Here is a 21,130-nt window from a genome sequence, read left to right as displayed (position 1 = left end):
TACATGTTGAGCAAAAAGGGAGAAATGAAAAGGGTAACCCATTGAACATCAAGCCAAAGCTTTGAAATATGCGGGCAGAAATGCTAAAGAACGGCCTCTGAAAGGCAGGCTTCGGTATTTCATAGTTAACGAAGCAGTCATATTTTCTTTCTTTTACTCCGCCACCTTGCAGACCCGCTGTAGTCGTCAGCGCCCGTACGAAAAGCAATCCACGTCGAAATCTCAGACGTTAATTAAAACTGATGACCGACTGCAGTCGCAGCGTGGAACCATTAACAGCCGCCTCTGGTTTAATGAGCGAAAAATTCTCCCGCAGTAAAGCGAAGTCTCTCTGAGAGACAAGGTCGTTCCGTTCTCGGCTTCTACGCAGAAACTGGCATGTAATTCGTAATTGTTATTTAGCATATAATCCACAAATGTGAGGAACGTTACCCTCTGTGGATTACATTCCTCAGACTCGAGTGTTGTATGCTAAATGACAGTAAGGGTAACTGCATAATAGCTACCTCCAACAGTTAAGATGGATAACGTTACACCTATACAATTACCACAAGAAAGACAGTGAACGCTTTATAATAAATCAATAAATTACTGTGGCGAGAGTTCAAACATTGTTGTTATTTCCTGGAATAGTGTAATCTGTGCAACAAAAAATGTAACCCACTTGCAAAGAACAGAATAGTTATTCTGTTCTTTGCAATAAAAGTTTTAGAAAAATACACCAACTAATAAGGTCGCTAAAATTTGAAATTTTGAAATACATTTTAATTAGCTTGGGATTAACTGGAGGTAAGACAAAATCATATTTTTTATTTGACTTAATTGTAGATTTTAAGAATGTGGCCTCCCACAGCTCTTCAATATATGAAAAAACGTCATGGTTTACCGTCAAGTGCGCCTGATGAAATTTTGTTTTATGAAAAAAGCTGTTTCGGTCCACAGACTATCATCAGGTTCCTAAATACCAGTGCGAAGAACCTACTAAGATTTTTGCAAAACTGAATTATCACTGTCCTAATAATTGTTGTAGATGTTTACGAAAAAGCTCACCTAATAAAATGTCACGAGCTCACCCTAAACATTTATAACATCATACTAAGCGGTAAAATATATGTCCTAAGACAATAAAATCCACGAATACGTCACTGCACTTAAAATTAATAGACACAGTATACGTCAAAACAGATGACGGAACATGTACATGCATCGCATTTAAACGGTGACAGCTCTTTTCAAATAGTGATATAAATTATACCCTCAGTCAGAACAATGTGCCAACAGTGACCTCATTCATTTTATACACGACCCAGTCACATTAATGTGGCCACCACATATGTTAGACATCAATGTGCAACACTCACTCATAGACGGAAGATGGCAGCAATGGCAATGGAGGGTACATAAAGGTTGTGGTGCAGTACGGGCCACAGACGGCAGGGATGAACGACGGCTGCAGAGATGTGAACGGGCAAATAGACGTTATCGGTGACAAGGGCTGGTACGTTCACGCAACTAAACGTCCACCGAGTGGCGACAGGTGGCCTTTTCAAGCGAATCTCGATTTACGCCCCCAGAGAGACAGCCGTAACGTGTACGATGAGAAACGAGTGAAAGCAAACACCTCGAAACAGTCGTCGGAAGGGTGCAGGCCGGGGGACGAAGTGTTGTGACCTGGATAATGTTTTCGTGACATTCATTGGGTGATCTCGTCAGTCTGGATCACTTAATGGACTAACAAGAATATGGAAGGAAGGAAGGTTAGGTCTGGCATTCAGTCGACATTGAGTTCATCAGAGACGGAGCACAAGCTCGGATTGTGTTAATGATCGGGAAGTAAATTGGCCATGTCTTTTGAAAGGAACCAGCCCGGAACTTTCCTGGATCGATTGAGAATGCACGGAAAACACAAATGTGGATGGCCGAACGCAGGGGTCCAGTGTGCTAACCAGATTAGAATAGATTAGTACTTGTTCCGCAGATTATGAATATGACATTTCGTAATGATGTGGAACGTACCAGGTTAACAAAAGGTGTCTATACGAGATATTACATTACACTAAATATTACATGACACTTAATATTTTTAATTTTTTTTTTTTTTTTTTTTTGCTGGTGGTTACCCACTTACTATATCCAAAAATTCAATTAATGACTAATGAGTAGAAGCAGTAGCCATTAAGAGATTCTTATAATTTCCTTTTAAATGCTATATGGCTATCTCTCAGACTTTTGATGCTATTAGCGACGTCGCTCTGTCTAACACATATGTGCGTCTATCCTTGAGGATCATGTCCACCTAGCCGCGAAACATTCCGAACTTCAACCCATCTAGAATCTTGGGACCTAATCGATCTTCGCGCCTTGGAATCAAAACCAAGAAACTTACCTCAGTTGGCAACGGAAATGGACTTGGCATGGCTGCACAAAACTGTCTGTACTTTTCTCCTCCTGCACATCTCGCAGTAGCCTTCGTTGCAAGAGGACGTTACTCATGCTACTGACATGTGGTAACACTAATGTGACGGGGTAGGGGTAGGGTATAAACGGACAATACTAGCGTTAGGACTGGATGCATTCTAAAAACTGACGACTCCACAACTGACATTCTAGAGGTCTGCATGCAACGGTAGTTACAGTATCATTACGGTGACTGATACCTTACGAGTATATATGTTCTATGTACTATGTTACTATGAGTATAGATGACATTCATGACAGTTGCAGACTCTATACATTGTATGCAACAGTAAAATGTGTGTTTTGCAGTACCATTTGCATTGACGATTATGAAATGCAAAAAACTGACTTCATCGTTATATATTAACGACTGCATGAACTAAGCTACACCTATATTTAGCATGAACATGGCTTTTGTTCAACCGGGTCTTCACTTAAAACTAAGTACGATAAAAAGAAAGTAAATATGGAGTATAGGACGTCTCTTACTCCAAGTAATATAAAACTATACTAAATGAACTTTGTAATTCTTTGAGGAAAATACACTCCTGGAAATTGAAATAAGAACACCGTGAATTCATTGTCCCAGGAAGGGGAAACTTTAGGGGAAACTTTATTGACACATTCCTGGGGTCAGATACATCACATGATCACACTGACAGAACCACAGGCACATAGACACAGGCAACAGAGCATGCACGATGTCGGCACTAGTACAGTGTATATCCACCTTTCGCAGCAATGCAGGCTGCTATTCTCCCATGGATACGGTCGTAGAGGTGCTAGATGTAGTCCTGTGGAACGGCTTGCCATGCCATTTCCACCTGGCGCCTCAGTTGGACCAGCGTTCGTGCTGGACGTGCAGACCGCTTGAGACGACGCTCCATCCAGTCCCAAATATGCTCAATGGGGGACAGATCCGGAGATCTTGCTGGCCAGGGTAGTTGACTTACACCTTCTAGAGCACGTTGGGTGGCACGGGATACATGCGGACGTGCATTGTCCTGTGGGAACAGCAAGTTCCCTTGCCGGTCTAGGAATGGTAGAACGATGGGTTCGATGACGGTTTGGATGTACCGTGCACTATTCAGTGTCCCCTCCACGATCACCAGAGGTGTACGGCCAGTGTAGGAGTACGCTCCCCACACCAAGATGCCGGGTGTTGGCCCTGTGTGCCTCGGTCGTATGCAGTCCTGATTGTGGCGCTCACCTGCACGGCGCCAAACACGCATACGACCATCATTGGCACCAAGGCAGAAGCGACTCTCATCGCTGAAGACGACACGTCTCCATTCGTCCCTCCATTCACGCCTGTCGCGACACCACTGGAGGCGGGCTGCACGATGTTGGGGCACGAGCGGAAGACGGCATAACGGTGTGCCGGACCGTAGCCCAGCTTCATGGAGACGGTTGCGAATGGTCCTCGCCGATACCCCAGGAGCAACAGTGTCCCTAATTCGCTGGGAAGTGGCGGTGCGGTCGCCTACGGCACTGCGTAGGATCCTACGGTCTTGGCGTGCATCCGTGCGTCGCTGCGGTCCGGTCCCAGGTCGACGGGCACGTGCACCTTCCGCCGACCACTGGCGACAACATCGATGTACTGTTGAGACCTCACGCCCCAAGTGTTGAGCAATTCGGCGGTACGTCCACCCGGCCTCCCGCATGCCTACTATACGCCCTCGCTCAAAGTCCGTCAACTGCACATACGGTTCACGTCCACGCTGTCGCGGTATGCTACCAGTGTTAAAGACTGCGACGGAGCTCCGTATGCCACGCCAAACTGGCTGACACTGACGGCGTCGATGCACAAATGCTGCGCAGCTAGCGCCATTGGACGGCCGACACCGCGGTTCCTGGTGTGTCCGCTGTGCCGTGCGTGTGATCATTGCTTGTACAGCCCTCTCGCAGTGTCCGGAGCAAGTATGGTGGGTCTGACACACCGGTGTCAATGTGTTCTTTTTTCCATTTCCAGGAGTGTAATAACTTAGTGTACCTGTGGAAAGAGGGCAAACATTATTTATGAATATAGTTTACTGACACGTATGTTATTAATGGTCCAGTGGAAACTTATATTAAGTGACAGCTCAAACTCACTATAATGTCACTGTTAAAATGACAGCTGCGTAGAGCTTATGGCTAATGTGAGTTAGCAGAATATTTAACATTATAAGCAGACAAGCTCACTAATTTGAGTAACATACAAACACAAAGTTTACCTAAACGTATTGAATGAATATCTAAAAATTACAACAAATGCGAAACGCTCGCTTTTACGCACAGATGGTACAAACCATATCTCACATTATCTTTTACAACAATTACACGTAATTCACAACTTACACAAAAGAATTACGCACTGGTAGAAACGTGTTGAACACAAACGGACTTACATGTTCTTTGAATCTGGCTTTCTGTTGTTACACTTCACTTTAGTGTCCACTCTGCAACTTTTCGAAAGTGAAACATTTACTATAATTACAATAGTTGTGTATTGTACAAAACATCTGGCCCTGTATGATCGACAAATATGACCTTCCTCTGCTCGTACTACAAACGGCTTTCAAGCAAGGGGAAACAACAGCCATCATTTTCCTGAGGACATGTTGCTTTACTGTGTGGTTAAATGATGATGACATTCTCTTGGGCAAGATATTCCGGAAGTAAACTAGTTGCCCGTTCGGATCTCCAATGAGGAGGATGTTGTCATCTGGAAAAACAAAACTGGAATTCTTCGAATTAAAGCATGGAACCTTAGATACCTTAATCGGGCCGGTGGGTTGGCAAATTAGGAAAAGGGGAACGGGTACGTCGAAATTACATATAGGAGAAATCAGCTAAGTTCGGTGACAGGAGAGATAGGACTTCAGGACTGGTGAGTATAAGGTAATAAATGCAAAATTAAAATGGGGTAATGTAAGAGTAGGTCTAATAATGAATGAGACAATTGCTACTTTGAGATAAGAAACGGAAATTGTCATCATTTTGAGGATATATGTGTTATTACTGTAGTTGTTATTTTACACGATTTTTCATTTGTTGATTCTAAAACAGGAATTGTTCTGTGATTTTTCCTCTATCTAAACCCGTGTGAAGTTTCGCTTCGTACAGAAAGAGAATTTGTCAGCGAGTTAAGAATGTATATTGCATGAACGAACTTGAGGCGTGATGGCAGTATTGTAAAATACGAACCCGAAATGTACATAATTTACACAACTCAAAGCAACACTGGCAGGCACAGAACTGAATAAATTAAAGGGACAATATTGTTATTTATATGATTATTTCAAGAATCAGTAAAACTTTGGCTTTGATCGTCCTCGAGTGGATCTCTGTGGTGAACATGAAAGGCTTAAATGTAAAATTGAAGGGCAGAATAAAACTACTATCAAGACTGCAGTGAAAAATGTGTCCAAACTCTATACGCTTCGGGCACGTCACTTCTATGATAACATGACTCGTTGTGAAAGACGTACAGAGAGAAGAGGCAGGAATTTAAAAACTGATCACATTCGATTTCATGCAAACGTGTCTATTCCACTCTTATCGGCACCTGATATGTTCTATTTGTGGCAGCCATTGGTATTTATATTTGGTATTCATAGAGTTTGTGATAGAATAGCTTTAATCCATATGTACGACGAAGTAACCGCAAATAAGGGTCCTAGTGCAGTGGTTTCTCTCGTTCTAGACTTCATAACCAAACATGTGGCCTCTACCGTGAAAACGTCCAATACTTTTTTCATACGCCTGTACGGGACTGAACAGGAATCGCTAAATGGATCCATTTTGGTACACTTCAGTTCACAGTGATAGATTTTCCAATGTTTTCACATGTTCACAACCCGTGGACATTCTACAGTGCTTGTGATAGGGAATTACGAAAAGGGATACTGGACACAGTGTACATTTCTCACTTTACAGAAGCTCTCCTGCGAGTTTCTATAAAGTATGGAAAGTAGGAGACGAGGTATTGGCAGAAGTAAAGCTGCGAGGACGGGGCGTGAGTCGTGCTTGGGTAGCTCAGCTGGTAAAGCACATGCACGCGAAAGGCAAAGGTCCCGAGTTCGAGCCTCGATCCAGCACACAGCTTTAATCTGCCAGGAACGTTTCAAAAAATGTGAAATTAACTATCCCATGTTACAAGCCCAGGCACTAAAAAGGATATTGACTTTCATTATACTGCTGTTTTTATATGTTTTCTTTAAGAGTGACTGTTTGTACAAAGAACAAGAACGTGTATGAACATGTTGAAATGATCAGAAAGAATATTTTGCTATACTATTTTTTAGTGTCAGTTGTTTTCTATTGCTGTTTTCTATTATTTTCCATTATTCTGTGACTACAGATTCTGGTATAAGATTGTATTCTTCCTGATGAGCATGTGGGAGTAAGTATAGGATTTGGAGATAATACTGTTCAAGACTGTACAGTTTTTTCAATTTATCTGAAAACTACTGTTGAATGATATGTCTCCTTTTTGATCTGAAAAATTCACTTAGAATGTGGGTAACCTACTAGAAACAGTATAGTGAACGCATTGTTGTAGCCATGTCACACATGAATCCAATACCCAGCACAGTAGTACAAGTTTGTATCCAACTAGCAGAGCGGATGATGAAGGGTTTGAAAGAATGTACTCGTTTAAAGAACTTAGTCAGATATTTATGGGAGTAGTAACTTTAATTGTAGAAGGAAAAGGAAGAGAAGGAAAAAATATTGTAAATATGTGGAGTGGGGGAAAAGAGTGAAACAGAATTTTGACAGAGCACATTTTAATCATGGCTAACACGTGCTTTAAGAATTGTGAAAGAAGGTTGTATACGCAGAAGAGACTTGTACACCCAGAAGAGACCAGGAGACATTGGAAAGTTACAGAGTGATTATACGGTGGTAAGACAGATTTTAAAGTGTGAGACATTTTCAGAACGGATCTGGACTCTGACCACAATTTAAAGGTTCAGAACAGTAGACTAAAATAAAATAAATCGCAAAAAGGTAGGAAGTTAAGGAAATGAGACCCGGATAATATGAAATAACTAGATTTAGGCCAGAGTTTCAGAGGCAGCATTAGGCAACGACTGCCTAGAACATGGGAAAGGGATACCGTAGAAGACGAATGGGTAGCTTTCAGAGACGACAGAATGAATGTAGCAGAGTATCAAATAGGTAAAAATACAAGGTCTAGCAGAAATACTTGAATGCATAGGTGATTTTCAAGTTAAATGATGAAAGGAGAAAATATAAAAGTGCAGCAAATATGGCAAGCGGAAAGCTATGCAAATGTTTAAAAAATGCGAGTGGTAGGAAGCACGAATGGCTAAAGGAATAATTTAAGTATTTAGAATCTTATTTCACTAGGGAAAAGATAGATACCGCCTACTGAAAAATTTAAAATAATACTACAAGAAGAAAGAAGGCCCTGGGAATAAACAACATTCGTCAGAACCACTGACAATCTCGGGAGAGTCACCCGTGACACAACTCTTTTATGTGATGTTCAAGATGTATGAGACAGGTGAAATACCCTCAGATATCGAGAAGGATGTAATAACTCCACTTCCAAAGAAAGCACGTGCTGACACGTTTAAGAGTCAAGCAATATGACCATCTTAGAAGGCGATATAATCGATGTAGCGTAGCAACTTAAAGCACTTGATGAAGGCAAGGATTATTCTCCAGACTTCATACCCATCAGTGTTCTTTCAGAGTATACAAATAATTTAGTTCCGTACTTAGTAATCATATAAAACCACTCTTCTGTCGAAATGACTGGAAAGTTACACAGGTGACAACAATAATCAAGAAAGAAATACGGGCAGTCCAGTATTTTATGGAGTCATACCACTGACGTCGATTTGTAGTATGATTTTGAAATACACACTGTTGTCGAATATCATGAATTATTTTGAAGAAAACGAGATATTAACACGTGGAATGGGTCAAGGAAATATCATTCTTGTAAAACACAATTAGCTCTTTAGTCGCACAATGTAATGAGCGATATTGACGGAGGATCTCAAATTGATTCCATTTTTATATATTTACAGAAGGCTATTGACATTGTTCCTCATAAGGCGTTTCTCTTCAAACTGTGTACCTATGAAGCATCGCCTCTGTTGTGTGACTGAATATGTGATTTCCTGTCAGAAAGCTGACTATTTGTAGTAACTGACGGACAGTGATATGTGACGTTCCTCATGTAAGTGTTATATGCCTTCTACGGTTCCTAATCTACGTAAACGATCCACGAGACAATTTGAACAGTCGTCTTGGATTTTTCAGATAATGCTGTCTTTTACCATCTATTAATGTCATCAGAACGTCTAAACCAATTACAAAGTTACTTTGACAAGATAACTTCGTGGTGCGATAAGTTACAATTGACTCTAAATAGTGCAAAGTGTGAGGTCATCGAAGTGAGTACTAAAAGGAATTCGTTAAATGTCGGTTACACGATAATCACATTAATATAAAAGCTGACAGTTCTGCTAAATACCTAGGGATTACTATCACAAACAGATTAAACTGGAACGATCACATAGACAATGGTAGGCTTACGAAATTGTGCTTTATATTGGCAGAGCACTTAAAAGATTGAGGAGACTTTCTACACTCTAAAGAGAAGACCTCTGATATTTTCACAGAAAGGTCTGACGGCTAAAAAAGAAAATACGTTCAGTTAACATTATAACCGTTCATGATTCGTCGGAAATGATGTATTCAGATGCAAATTGTTGTAACAGTATCAAATGTGGTGTATGAATAGATTGTGGTGACAGTAACTTTTGATATAAAGCGGAATAAGACAACTACTGTATTCGTGCACTGAAAATTAACGACGAAATTTAATAGCCTCTCGAAACAATTTCCATTTTTTGTACGTTAGCGCATAGGCGCTATAATGAATGAAATGCGTTGATGGATTTTCGTAGGCACGCATGCAGTATCAAAATCAACAAACAGGCTCGAACAGATTCCGTAGATCACACACCGTAAGATAGCTTACGGAGTATAGATGTGGATGTAAAACTGAAATGAACGAGAACAGTGAACACATGAATAGTAACCCAGTCCTGCACAGGAACGTTTACGTAAGGCACAGACACACACTACTACTTGTTCCTACACCAGTGCATTTGAAAATCTGGAAGATAGCCTTTCACATAGAGTGAGTAATAAAATCTAGCTCTCACAAACACAATCACACTGTAATATTCAAACATTGAGCGCAAATGTGAATCCTATATTGCTGAACTGTCTAACGCCGAATTCAGTAAGTTTGAACATTTGCTGGTGTGGTCTCTGTCTTTCTCTTAACATTCAAATCCACCAATACTTCAGTCATATTTCACTTTCATAAAGTAAAATGTTGTTGCTTTTTACACTTAACGTAACTGAAATTAACTTGCACTTTGATATTTTAGTGCGTCTGATTAACTTGAACCAAATCTCACACACACTGTCTAGCCAAGGGTTTGACGACTGTCTAGGAAACCATAATGGAAACGGCAGGTTTATACCATGAGATAGTTCCCTTTCCTCTCCGTCTCTGCGATAGTGTTGTGGCAAGAACATCGCCTCGTCAAACTAGTAGCGATGAACCGTGCCGTGAGGTCGTTAATCAGTTTTCGGTTTATGTACCACGTACCATATTTAATTACGCTAAGGTTATGGAGTATATTAGGTTTATTATCGGGCTCTCTCTCCCAAAGCTAATTGCGTTCTGCCAATTTGTGCAACGCGTTATAAGCTATTACAATATTCACGCGGCCGAAATTGGTTCGGCAGCCATCGACGAACTGGCTGGTATTCCGGCCCATCTCTGGCCGCCCCACGCTCCGAAGGGTCACCCACATCCCCCGTGGCCCTTCTGCAACTGCGGGCCCTCTCGCTCCAGAGCTTAAGACGAAGCGTAAAATTTTACGTGGCCTCCGCGATGCTATTGAAACTTTGATTCAATTTAGTTCCTCTTTCCGGCAGGTAATGGAATAGCTAAGGCAGTGTTCTTCAAACTGTGCAATCTCTTCAACGGGATAAGTACCGCGGGCCGCTTTAATGCAGTTATGAAACTTTCCGAGATGCCGGATAGTGATTCATGCGCGGTTTAGCGCGTGAGTAACTGCTGCGTAAAAGACTCCGGCGCTCGCGTGTTGTCGAAGTCTCAAGTGCCAAACTTAAATTGGCTGTGTACCCTTGTCTTGTTGTGCTGCTTCATCTTTAGTTGCTTGTGTTCTTTAATGGGAAAAATAATAATAAGTCCCCACTGTTACCACAGTTTATCATTAACGCTTAATCTCTGACGGGTCCATTAAACGATGGTCATGATCTAGTTATAAAAGTGCTACGACAATTGACGTATCAGATATAGACGAAGACTTCGCATTAAGACTCAGCTGTGTATTGGCATTTTTCAGGTATCTTATGCACTGTACTTTTCCAGTTTTTCTTCGATTCTTTATTCAGTAGCGTCATGTGTCTGCTTCCCCATAGTGCCCAGATCGTAGGACGATTGTAACTTATTTTGGTTTTGACACTCCACTAGTACAGAGACATTTACTAACAGCAATTTTGCAACATACGTGTTCTATTGTTAGCCACCATTATGGTTTTTTGTTAATTTCGAATCATTTATACGACACGGTTGGTGCCCGGTACACGTTATTTCTGTTTTCTTCTGAGTGTACGACGTTCAAGAGAACAGAGTATCTGAATTCCAAAAATGTAACATTCTTATTTATCAAAAATCTGAGTCTGTGGATGTTGAGAACTATCATAGCATTTTCGAACATTTGATTTCTGGCTCTTTCCCGACAAATCTGCTGTTACTCTCATTTCATCGGAGAATTATTAACCGTTTTTTAACTTTGTGAAAATCTACGTACCTGGAAACGACCTCCATGAGTCAACTGAGTATTGTAACTGTACGTGGACCGGCACCGAGGATTCCACAGTGAAAGGAAACCCAGGATCAAGTTTTCAAGCGATCCAATATCATTTAGCGGAAGAGTATCAGACCGAAGAGAACTCTGGACACCAGTATACCGACATCTATCAATTTTCTAGAATTTTGTGAGCTTTTCAAAATACTCTATATCCACGACCTCATGTAATTGTTAATTGAGCCTATACTAAATAAAAGGTCAATCTAGTTAATTATAATATAAACATTTAAACAAAACGTTTTAACAACACACTAATCATTTCAAACAAGATCAGCTGTCACTTGATAAATAATTTAGAACTTTGTCCAGATACCACGTCAACCATGAAGGTATATATTTTTTTAACAATTCTTAGAAATATATAGAAAACTCCTTAGATGAACCGCAAACAATTCCTTCTTTCACTTTTCTCCAAATATCGTTGATACTGACTTCGAAACATGAGCAGGCACAAATCTACCGTCTCCCATCTAGGGTGATATGTATATGTTAAATATTTTCTTTGAAATATTTTAAAGTGTTTATTCCATAAAATTCATTAACGGATTATTATAAAAGCACAGTTTTGAGATTTTATGTATCGGTAGATAGGCTACTTTTTTGCGTATGATGGTGTGTAACCAGTAGCCAACGGACTGCAGCATGTGAGGACATACCAATTAGAATGCAGCCAAAGTTCTGACTGAAAATGGAGCCTTATATTTGGGTAAGTACGCACTTATGGTACATGCTGACATTTCACGGCTTTCAAACACCACGACGTAATACAGCATACGGCCCGTCTTTTGCTATTCGTGTTGTTCTTGAGTGGAATCTCTCTATAATCAGGTTTTTAGCAAACTTTACAAAGGTTTTACGTCTCACAAATACTTAAGGGTATGCGGATACGTCCTTTTATAACATCTCTCAGATTAGAAGTCTGTTGTAGGGATTGCGCTCGGCTGAAGAAATGTGGCCCTTCTGCTGCCCACCACTATACATAGAATATTTCTACTACTCCTATTAAGCAGTGTGCTGTGCCCACGACTCTTGTATCTAGACGTTGCAGTGAAACCAGTTTTTGTAATCGTTCTTCTTACATAACAAAATACATACATAAAAAAAGTCTTGCATCACCTCGGTTCTGAGAATTCCGTAACCTGTCCAGAAAATAGAGATCAACATAAACATCATTTCTGCCCTTCTTGTTGATCATGAAAACCACACATTGCTTGTTGTACCAACATATGCCGGGACCTTCAGAGGTGGTGGTCCAGACTGTTTTACACAGTTTAATACCCAGTAGCACGTCCTCTTGCTTTGATGCATGCCTGTATTCGTTGTGGTATACTATCCACAGGTTCATCAAGGCACTGCTGGTCCAGATTGCCCACTCCTCAACGGCGATTCGGCCTAGATCCCTCAGAGTGGCTCGATGGTCACGTCGTCCATAAACAGCCCTTTTCGATCTATCCCATGTTCGATAGGATTCACGTCTGGAGAACATGCTGGCCACTCTAGTCGAGTGACGTCGTTATCCTGAAGGAATCCATTCACAATATGTGCACGATGGGGGCACGAATTGTCCTCCATGAAGACGGATGTCTCGTGAACATGCTGCCGATATGGTTGTAATATAGGTCGAAGGATGATAGTTACTCATCGCACAGCCGTTACGGCGCCTTCCATGACTACCAGCGGCGTACATCGGCCCCACATAATTCCACCCCTAAACAGCAGGGAACTTCCACGTTGCTGCACTCGCTGGACAGTGTGTCTAAGGCGTTCAGCTAGACCGGGTTGCCTCCAAACACGTCTCCGACAATTGTCTGTTTGAAGGCATATGCGACACTCCTCGGTGAAGACAGCATGATGCAATCCTGAACGGCCCATTCAGCATGTATTTGGGCTAATCTGTACCGCACTGATGGTGTCGTGGTCACAAAGATGGACCTCACTTTGGACGTCGGGAGTGAAGTTGCGCATCATGCTGCATATTGCGCATAGTTTGAGTCGTAACACGACATCCTGTGGCTGCACGAAAAGCATTATTCAGCATGGTGGCGTTGCTCCCAGGTTTCCTCCGAGACATAAACCATAGGTAGCGGTCATCCATTACTGCAGTAAGCGTTGGGCGGTCCGAGCGAGGCATGTCATCGACAGTTCCTGTCTCTCTGTATCTCCTTCATGTCGGAACAGTAACGCTTTGGTTCAGTAGGAGACGCCTGGACACTTTCCTTGTTGAGAACCCCTCCTGGCGCAAAGTAACAATGCGGAGGCGATGGAACCGCGGTGGTGACCGTCTAGGCATGGCTGAACTACAGGGAACACGAACCGTGTACCTCCTTCCTGATGGAATGATTGGAGCAGATCAAGTGTCGGAACCCCTCCGTGTAATAGGCGTTGCTCATGCGTGGTTATTTACATCTTTGGGCGACATCTCTGAACAGTCAAAGGGGCTGTGTCTGTGATACAATATCCACAGTCAACATATATCTTCAGGAGTTCTGGAAATCGGGGTGGTGCCAATCTTTTTTGATGTGTGTAGTAACATTAATATCATTAAATATAATACGATTATAATTACTGCTCAGAAATATCCTTAATTCTATAGATTATAAAATTCAGTTATCTGAGGCTTATATTGATAGTTATCTTCCAATAGGACTGTAGGCGTAATTCTGAAACCCTATCCATTGCTAGTAAGAAATATGCGTAGTAGCTGTAGAGAAATTTCTCAAAAGTTTCATTCTTTGAACTTTTCTCAAAGAATAAAAACTGGTACTCCACATACACGTCTTTCTTCTCTGCTTCATGGGCCATAATAACCTGACTTCAGTGAATAGTGAACGCTTGTCTTTAAACTAATCGTTATCCTGGGAACAAAGTAGGGCAGATGAATCCGTTTCTTTTATCTTAGCATATGTGCCGTATAGAAGAGGCGTTCTATTACACAACGTACTTATTGTTTTTCTGGTAGATGTAAGACATCAGCCTTAGATTAGCTAATGCCCACAAAGAATGCTTTCGAGTGTAATGTAGCCCACAGAGAATACTTTGGACTCAAGTTATTTTAAGAAATTACACTTAACAAGGTCTGGCTTTGAGATGTAAATTCCGCTCCTGGCCACTTCACAGAGCACCTATGGTTTCAGCCGCGTGGGATTAGCCGAGCGGTCTCGGGCGCTGCAGTCATGGACTGTGAAGCTGATCCCGGTGGAGGCTCGAGTCCTCCCTCGGCCATGGGTGTGTGTGTTTGGCCTTAGGATGATTTAGGTTAAGTAGTGTGTAAGCTTAGGGACAGATGACCTTAGCAGTTAAGTCCCACAAGGTTTCACACACATTTGAAGCAATGGTTTCTAATTGGTATTGTCTCGCAATTATCCATATTCCAATTTCCTTGAAGATCGCATCTTTTAGGTATTTAACTCGGGTTGCAAAATAAAGGCAACCACGATTCAGTGCGACGTTTGTATCAGAATCGAGAGATAAGGCTCTCCTGCTTATGATACGCATGGTGCTACGAACAGTATCTTACATATGTGCCTAAGGTGACATATAATTGAATCGAATAAGAGAAATGCATGTTCTTGAATAATCTGGGGGTGAAGAGTACAAGTATGATCGGAAACTCACATATGTAATATATTTTCTTCATTGATGAAGCGCGACTGCTACGGTCGCAGGTTCGAATCCTGCCTCGGGCATGGATGCGTGTGATGTCCTTAGGTTATTCACGTTTAAGTAGTTCTAAGTTCTAGGGGACTGATGACCACAGATGTTAAGTCCCATAGTGCTCAGAGCCATTTCATTGAAGAATTTCTTCCCTAAGTTGAGTTCAAGTTTTCTGCGTTTCTAGCGTCTAAACTTTTGTTTGAATACCGCTCTTAGCATACATTTTCCTTTATTTTCTTTGTAGTTTAGTTCAATAAGGAAAGGTTGTGGATGTTGGTAGTCCCAGTGGGGACATTCGTCATGTTGTAAAGCTATTCCTTGTAAACTTGACGCCGAAGAAAATATTTTCTTCCTCGTGATTACATTAATTGTAACTTGTTTGCTACGTTCCAGTATATAAGTTGAAGCTAAAATGTGTATGGTGCAAAGAAGAGAAGTTGTTAGTGTCTCTGGTTTTATTGCCATATAACTTCGTATATCATTCCTTGCGTTTATAATAAAAGTTAAAAATAACATGAAATTCCTTATTGTGTCCGATTCTTTATTTTGTTTTTATCTATGAAGCTAATGAGGGTGGCGGAAAGTGGGATGAAGATATTAAATCTGAGTATTTTTATGGTATGAAAATTACGGAGGGACGAATTCAGAGATGAGTGTCATTTATGCATCTTCTCGAAAGAAGGAGAATCAAGGTGCACACAGTAAATAACCCATAAGCAATACGGGTAAATGCGTTCGGCACCAATTTCTGCAATATTATGAGCAAGTGCTGGATGATGATGATGTTTGGTTTGTGCGACGCCCAACTGCGCAGTTATCAGCTCACGTACAAATGTCCAATCTCTTCTCAGTCCAATCTCTCCACTTTCATGAATGATGATGAAATGATGAGGACAACACAAACATCCAGTCATCTCGAGGCAGGTGAAAATCCCTAACCCCCCAGGAGTCGAACCCGGGACCCCGTGCTCGGTAAGCAAGAACGCGACCGCGAGACCACGAGCTGCGGACTGCAATTGCTACAGAAAACACCGTCAGTGCCAACATTTCATAGTTTATGTTGCACAAAGCCGGATATCAAATTATATCTAAGCTGACGAAAGTTACGAATAGCGGTATGCAGATATACAAACGTACATAAGGTATAAAAGGGTAGTGCACCGGTGGAGCAGTCATTTGTACTCAGGTGATTCATGTGAAAAGGTGTCCGATGAGATTTCGGCCACACAAAGGGAAGTAACATAATTTGAACCCGGAATCGTAGTTGGAACTAGACGCATGGGACCTTTCATTTGGAAATCGTTAGAGGCTTGAATACTACGTGATCCACAGTGTCAAGAATGTGCCGAGGATACCAAATACCTTTCATTAGCTCTCACCACGGACAACGCTGTGGCGACGGCCATCATTTAACGAGCAAGAGCGGTGGCGTTTTCGTGGAGTCATCAATGCTAACAGACAAGACACACCGCGTGAAGGAACCGCAGAAATCAGTGTGGAACATAAGACACAAGTATCCATTAGGACAGTGCAGCGAAAATTAATGTTAATAGGCTATGGCAGCAAACGAGACACGTGAGTGGCTTTGCTAATATCACGACATCACCGGCAGCGCCTCGGATGGACGCTAGACGACTGGAAAGAAGTGACTTGGTCAGATGTCCCGATTTCAGTTCGTAAGAGCTGATGGTAGGGTTCAAGTGTTGCGCAGACCCGACGAAGCCATGGACCCGAGTTTTTACCAAGGCACTGTGCAAACTGGTGATGACTCTGTATTGGTGTGGGCTGCATTTACGTGGGATAGTCTGTATCCTCTGGGCCAAATGAACCGATCATTGACAGGAAATGGCTGTGTTCGGCTGTCTGGAGACCATTTGCTACCACTAAATGACTTAATCTTCCCAAACAACACTGTCCTGTCATCGGGTCACGATTATTCGCGACTGGTTCGAAGAACATTCTGGACAGTTTGAGCAAATGATTAGGCCACTCAGATCGTCCGACGTGAATCGCATCGAACATTTTTGGGACACAATCAAGAGATCAATTCGTGCACAAAATTCTACACCGGCAACACTTTCTCAGTTATGGACGGCTATAGAGGCAGCATGGCACAATATTTCTGCAGGGTACTTCCAACGACTTGCTGAGTCCATGCCACATAGCGTTTCGGCACTATGTCGCGGCAAAGGGGGTCGGACATGATTTTAGGAAATACCCGATGACTTTTCACCTCAATGTATATACACTCCTGGAAATGGAAAAAAGAACAAATTGACACCGTTGTGTCAGACCCACCATTCTTGCTCCGGACACTGCGAGAGGGCTGTACAAGCAATGATCACACGCACGGCACAGCGGACACACCAGGAACCGCGGTGTTGGCCGTCGAATGGCGCTAGGTGCGCAGAATTTGTGCACCGCCGCCTTCAGTGTCAGCCAGTTTGCCGTGGCATACGGAGCTCCATCGCAGTCTTTAACACTGGTAGCATGCCGCGACAGCGTGGACATGAACCGTATGTGCAGTTGACGGACTTTGAGCGAGGGCGTATAGTGGGCATGCGGGAGGCCGGGTGGACGTACCGCCCAATTGCTCAACACGTGGGGCGTGAGGTCTCCACAGTACATCGATGTTGTCGCCAGTGGTCGGCGGAAGGTGCACGTGCCCGTCGACCTGGGACCGGACCGCAGCGACGCACGGATGCACGCCAAGACCGTAGGATCCTACGCAGTGCCGTAGGCGACCGCACCGCCACTTCCCAGCAAATTAGGGACACTGTTGCTCCTGGGGTATCGGTGAGGACCATTCGCAACCGTCTCCATGAAGCTGGGCTACGGTCCCGCACACCGTTAGGCCGTCTTCCGCTCACGCCCCAACATCGTGCAGCCCGCCTCCAGTGGTGTCGCGACAGGCGTGAATGGAGGGACGAATGGAGACGTGTCGTCTTCAGGGACGAGAGTCGCTTCTGCCTTGGTGCCAATGATGGTCGTATGCGTGTTTGGCGCCATGCAGGTGAGCGCCACAAACAGGACTGCATACGACCGAGGCACACAGGGCCAACACCCGGCATCATGGTGTGGGGAGCGATCTCCTACACTGGCCGTACTCCTCTGGTGATCGTCGAGGGGACACTGAATAGTGCACGGTACATCCAAACCGTCATCGAACCCATCGTTCTACCATTCGTGGACCGGCAAGGGAACTTGCTGTTCCAACAGGACAATGCACGTCCGCATGTATCCCGTGCCACCCAACGTGCTCTAGAAGGTGTAAGTCAACTACCCAGGCCAGCAAGATCTCCGGATCTGTTCCCCATTGAGCATGTTTGGGACTGGATGAAGCGTCGTCTCACGCGGTCTGCACGTCCAGCACGAACGCTGGTCCAACTGAGGCGCCAGGTGGAAATGGCATGGCAAGCCGTTCCGCAGGACTACATCCAGCATCTCTACGATCGTCTCCATGGGAGAATAGCAGCCTGCATTGCTGCGAAAGGTGGATATACACTGTACTAGTGCCGACATTGTGCATGCTCTGTTGCCTGTGTCTATGTGCCTGTGGTTCTGTCAGTGTGATCATGTGATGTCTCTGACCCAAGGAATGTGTCAATAAAGTTTCCCCTTCCTGGGACAATGAATTCACGGTGTTCTTATTTTAATTTCCTGGAGTGTACGAGGTATGTCCTCAAAGTAAGTTCTGTGTTGTTATATAAAACAAATCTGTGCAGACACAGAAAAGATATTTATTGTACAATAATGTACAACAGTTACACAACTTTTCTACTTAGCTACCGAAATTTTGTAGCCACTTGTCATAGCATGGCACAAGTTTTAGTATGCCTTCTTCACAGAAGGTTGCCGCCTGCCTAGTGAACCATGTAGTAATATGTTCTTTCAGCTCTTCATCATCGTTGAAGAGTTGACTACTGAGAACAGATTTTAGGTGTAAGAAGAGATGAAAGTCGCTAGGAGAGAGGTCCGGGCTGTACAGAGGATGATCAAACGCGTCCCAGTGAAGTTCACCAGTAACCACAGATGGGCGCCCACTTCTTTCTTCATTGTGTACTTGATCACATCCTTCATTGAACAGTGTGACTCATCTAACAGTTGTATCACTCACAGCATTTTGTTCGTAAACTTCGCAGATCTGCCGATGAATTTCCTTTGGTTTAACTTTCTTTGTATTTAGAAAACGAATCACAGAACTGATTTCACAGGAGGCGGCATTTTCAATTACGGCTCACATTATAAAGAAGCACTACTTGGCACACGTTGGCAGCAGCGATCTGAAAATGACCTTGAGTCAGAGTAACTGCCGCGCATGCTCGGAACTGCTATCGTAGCGCTGCCGCGGATAGAAATAGAAACGAAATCTACTTTGTGGACGACCATCGTAGATAGTTGATCTATAAATATTGATGAGTGCGGTAACAAGTATCAAAATATGTGACTGAAATGATCATACCTTTTGAGAGCATGTACTTGCAAGCTACAATTTTTTGTACCGATAGGAGACCATAATTTTAGTATTTGACGTGAGTTTCTATCCTCTTCCAAGAAAGTCGTAATATTTAATTGCATTCACTTCGAAGCTTACATTTCTTACACTATCTGGGCACCATAGACCTTTGTATTAAACATAAATTTAAACTTGAAACATCTCTCCGTTTCTGAGGAAAAGAGGTCGTTTGGTCGGACAAAACGGACCGGCAGCATAGTGATCCCATAAGGGTTTCGTTTATAACGATTGTGGCCCGGAAACCTAAAAAGGCATCCTGCTTTATATTTCCACAAACAATTAAAACAATCATTTTTTCACCCATCAAACTCTGTGCGTAGGTGTTACCAGTGTGGCAGTTAGGGAAAAATGAATCAAGTTTTTTTTTTTTTTTTTTTTTTTTTAAGGGCGTATCTCATACTGAGTAAATTTTTCAGGACACACAAAAAACTGTGTCAACTCCAAACTATGAAACATATATGCTTTTCGGTGGTTTTATGTGATTTGTACAGTAATATCTGAGTTTATATAAGAACGATTTTCACCTTAATTAATTATGCTATGTGTAATTGAACTAAAAACTTCATTTATTTACGCCCTTTTAAAAAAATACACCGTAAATTAAAAAAACTCTTGTCAGAATTAAGCAAACTTTGCTTTCTCTTTTTAACTTGCCTTTCATTATTTTTCAATGGTATACAAAATACTATTAAGAGCAACGGTTTATGATACAAATCACAATTATTACTATAAAAAATATAACACCAGTACTCTCATCAACTAGATTACATAAAATATATTCTCCTTTTTATGTGGCATTTTCAGGTCCAGCTGGCCAAGAAAATAGTTCTGTGTAGAAATACTAGTGCTCTTGAGGAATGCAGGATTCGATTTTCTTCAGGTCGTCAATCTTGTCTTTTGATGTGCTTTCCCAAAAGAATACGATGGTGATTATGGCGGACTACATGTCATTGGACTGAGAGCCATGAAGAAAGTGTGACAGACCAGGCCATTTATAGTCGAATGCCCCTAAATGTAACTCTTTCTCTCGTGGGAATAGACTAAGTAATAGGGAGTACTTATTGAAAACTTAATTCTTTCATTTCCGGGTTTCATTTCAGTCAGTCTCTTCAGAGACAGCATACTTTTTGTAGTGCAATGGCCACCAGATACTGAAATCCAGAACTTCTGTGGTTGCCACTTCTATCTCCACATATTTTCCTCGTACAGAACTCTCTATAATATGACGAGCAATCTCGTGCACTGAATATATTCTATAAATTTTTATAAGATGCTTACCAATTAATCCAAAATCACGATCAACAGTTAAAAAACTGTGATCTTCCACATGGAAAAACTTATATTTTCTTAAATCGACCTGTGTCTGTGTGTGAGAGAAGATATCGAGCAAGTGTCTGATTTTTATTTTGAACTGCGCAGTTATCAGAAAATAAATGGAGCTCTGTTTTATTTTGAGGCACCTCTTTTATAAAATCCGATAATAAAAGAAGAACGGACCTCATCTGGGGATTTTCTGCCATTCCCTTCATGGTAAACGTACAATGTACTCTTCTTTTCTTTA

The sequence above is a fragment of the Schistocerca gregaria genome, chromosome 1 (genome assembly GCF_023897955.1).
Source record: "Schistocerca gregaria isolate iqSchGreg1 chromosome 1, iqSchGreg1.2, whole genome shotgun sequence".
Lineage (NCBI taxonomy): Eukaryota > Metazoa > Arthropoda > Insecta > Orthoptera > Acrididae > Schistocerca > Schistocerca gregaria.
This window is presented reverse-complemented; position numbering follows the sequence as displayed.